At 39.5% G+C, this 3,537-nt stretch overlaps 1 pseudogene; it reads left to right on the top strand.

Moving 5' to 3' along the window:
- The first annotated feature begins 720 nt into the window (after nt 1–720).
- Nucleotides 721–839, top strand: LOC111729980 (annotated as a pseudogene).
- The last annotated feature ends 2,698 nt before the right edge of the window (nt 840–3,537 follow it).

The following is a 3,537-nucleotide window of genomic DNA, read 5'->3' on the forward strand; positions in this document are numbered from 1 at the left end:
TGCCCTGAGCTTGTCCCCTTCAACTCATTCTCCCTGAAAATTCTGTGATCTTCTCCCCTCGGGTCAGGGCAGGCCCTACTGAAGTGTGGTGGTCTCAAAGTATTAAGAAGAGTTAACATGGTTTGTAATCCTTAAGAATCCAAGGATTCTTCAGTGGCAGGAGACATGTAAGCTGGTGGAAGTTTTAACCTTCCCGCCACCATGTAGCACAGTGGACAATCGTGGTGGCCATGAGGTACTCACTGAGGTAGAGGGGTCTTATCCTACAGGTGCTATAGGGGTGAAGGTGTGGCACTTCTCAGCCACATTCCTGCCTTCATGGTTCTCTGACCTTCATCTACCTTCCAGGCACCAAATGAAACATCCGCAGTGGAACATGAAGGCATCTGCTGACCCTGAGGCCCTGGTGAGCTTCATACACATAAATACACGCACATTCAGGCAGCTATTCTTTAAAGTTGGTCCCCACCTGCCATCTTCCATTTTCTTCTTTCTATTTTTATCTATATTTATTATGTAGCCACCATATTATTTAATTTACAGTGCTGCTAAACAAAGGTTCTAAGAGTTTGAGGGTTTTCTTTTTCCTCAAAAATTATACATTTTGGAAGAGGACAAATGACAGAAAATTATTTCAAGTTGAGCTCCCCAAAGATGAGAGCTGGATATGTTAACACAGCACTAGGTGCCGTTGCTGTTCTGGTATTAAAAGCCAGCCAAGTCTACGGCCGTGCCGCCCTGAAAGTGTCCCATCTCATCTGATCTTGGAAGTTAAGCAGGGTTGGGCCTGCTTAGTACTTAGATGGGAGACCACCTAGGAAGACCAGGTGCTGTAGGAGATAGATAAATAAATAAAATAATTAATTAATTAATTAATTAATTAATTAATTCCAGGTGGGTTTGAGGTCCTGTCTTCACCATGGACTGGCTGTGAGAACTTCCACAAGTTACTCAACCTCTCAAAGCCTGTTTCTGCCTCTATATAAGGATAGTATCTACTGACGAGTTTGTTGGGAAGATTAAAAGTGTTCTATATTAAAACACTCGGAATGGAGCATGGCACACAGTAAGTACTAGCTGTGGGGATGATGACAAAGACTCCACTCCATGTTGGTGCTAGGACTTTCTTGTGCTTCAGGAACTATGTGTTGCAAAAACAAACAGGCATGGGATAACGGGAATATTTCCCTAACATTGAGAAGGCCCTCACAATGCATATTTAGCTTGAACACTTGTCCTGCCACTGGATCAATACATGCCAGAGACTTTCAAACAAGTACTGATAGTCTTCAGGGCTCAGCACAATGACTATTAAACAATTCTCTCAGTTTCCTAGGGACTTTGTTACGTATCAACGCCTCCTCCTCACTTACGCGCTGACATTTTTCTCTGAGATATTGAGCCTCCTCACTGAATAGAACAGCAAGTAATCACCAAGGATTCTTTCAGGAACCGTGTTTATTAATGCACCTTCATCTTCTGTTCAGAATGTTTTTAATCTTGTAAATCAGTAACCAACCAAGGTGATTGCTGCTGATTTTAAATACTTCATGTTGTTTTTAATGGGTTTTACAGAACTGGAATCTGATGAGCATACATGTAATAAAAACACATCCTCCTATCTTTTTTTTTTTCTTAAACACATTTTCCTTGTACGATTTGGCAAAAAGACAAATACTTATAGAGTAAGTTCTTTTGCTGTTTATACTTTTCCTGGCAGAGCTCCAAAGAGCATTTAGCAGCATATTAATCAGCCAAAATGTGAACTCAACAGACCACAGCATTTTCCTACTGCACCTGAGAACTCCGGCTTAATACTCAGCACTCTTGTTGCACCAGAAATGTATTTTCAATGTATATTAAATTCATGGATTGCATATTATCACCTTTTGTTTCCTGGTGAAGGCAGAGAACTCTAGCAGGACCTTCAAGCCCTGGGAATGTGGCAAACAGGGGACCATTTGGCCCCTCGAGACATCAGGGGGAAAATGGTGAATTTTCTCTTACTCTTATTACATCTTAGAAATGTCCACCAGAATTGCCAATATGTTTGTAAGATGAGAATAGCAATGAAAATGGTACAGTGTGATTAGTTATCTTCTCGCTGGTGATGAATTTTAATGGGGGTGACAGGGGCAAGGTAGACTTGAATGAAACTGAACTGTTAAATTTTTTAAGTAAAAATGGAATAAAAAGATGAAATGGATTTTGTATATTCTCGTACAAGAAAATTCAAAAGGTCAATATATCTTCCTTTATTAGATTTGATAAGGATCTAGGAAATACCATAAATTGAAAGTAATCTAGCAGCTTTTCTTATCATGAGGATGCTGTGTTTCCAGGTCTCCAAGGAAAGGGCTGCTTCTTGGCTTGCCTGTTCTTAGAGACTTTATGTAATAAGCTAAACGTGTGAGTTGCTAGCTCTCAATTACACAAAAGGAAGGGAATGCTGATCTCAGAGGAGCTGGGAACTGAAGCAATTGCTTCAAGGAATATGAAGTCAACAGCTTTGCCTTCATGAGGGCACTTATCTAGCACAGTGTGTGGTGTTCCCAGCTCTGGCAGGCATAATTCTATAAAGAATATCCACCTTTTGTCAGTCTTGAGATATCAGCAAAATTAAACCTCTGAACATGAGCATTTTTTAATTGGCCTCACTGCCTCTGCTTGCAAATTGTGTGTATGTGTGTGTGTGTCTATGTCTTAAAGGCATTTGCATGCAAACAAAGCTTTGCAATTAAAACTTGGTTTGGTTTATAAACTGCCCCAAAACAAACTTCTGAGCATGATATATCCTTAAAGGTATGTCTTGCATACAAGAAAAGCTCATATATTTGTATATTTTCTCTGACTTTGTTTTATTCTCAGAAATCTGAGGAGTTTATTCCCTGGAGCCTATTTATAACGATGCTTCAGGTTCAGCTGTGTGTCCCTTTTGGCTTTCCTCCTGAAGCGGAGAGGCATTTGCACAGAGCACACCAGGTGTTACTTTCATATTCTCAGACATACTAGAATACATTAACACAAACACTAAATCAAAACATAGCAAAATTAATGATCATTGCCAGGGTATCTAGACCAAACTCCTTATTACTGCACAGGATCTGTGTGCATCATATCTCTGTTCTCACAGTCCACCCAATTGGAGAATTGGATACTGATATTAATAAGTATTTTTAACTGTTAGTTGAAGTTCACATAAATTATAGAACAAAATTCATCTCTAGTCAGCATCATGTCATCCATTTCCTTTGGCTTGTTAGATGATGACATAGCCAAAGACTGGGTTCTTGGGGTTTCACTTCTCTGGCCCAGGCCCAAAGCAAATTCACTCCTCTGGCTTGAGCCTCAATTTCATGCTTAGGAGCTAAAGCACATGACAACTGTTCATCATTCTCATTTCTTTCTCTTTTCTTTTCTGTTTCATTCTTTTTTTGTTGTTGTTGTTGTTTTTTACTATCTGGAAACCAATTAACTGAAGGATATTGGTAAAAGTCTTTTGTAAAAAATTAAAGAAACTAAAGAATATAGGTGTAG

Source organism: Pteropus vampyrus, unplaced genomic scaffold, assembly GCF_000151845.1.
Source record: "Pteropus vampyrus isolate Shadow unplaced genomic scaffold, Pvam_2.0 Scaffold294, whole genome shotgun sequence".
Lineage (NCBI taxonomy): Eukaryota > Metazoa > Chordata > Mammalia > Chiroptera > Pteropodidae > Pteropus > Pteropus vampyrus.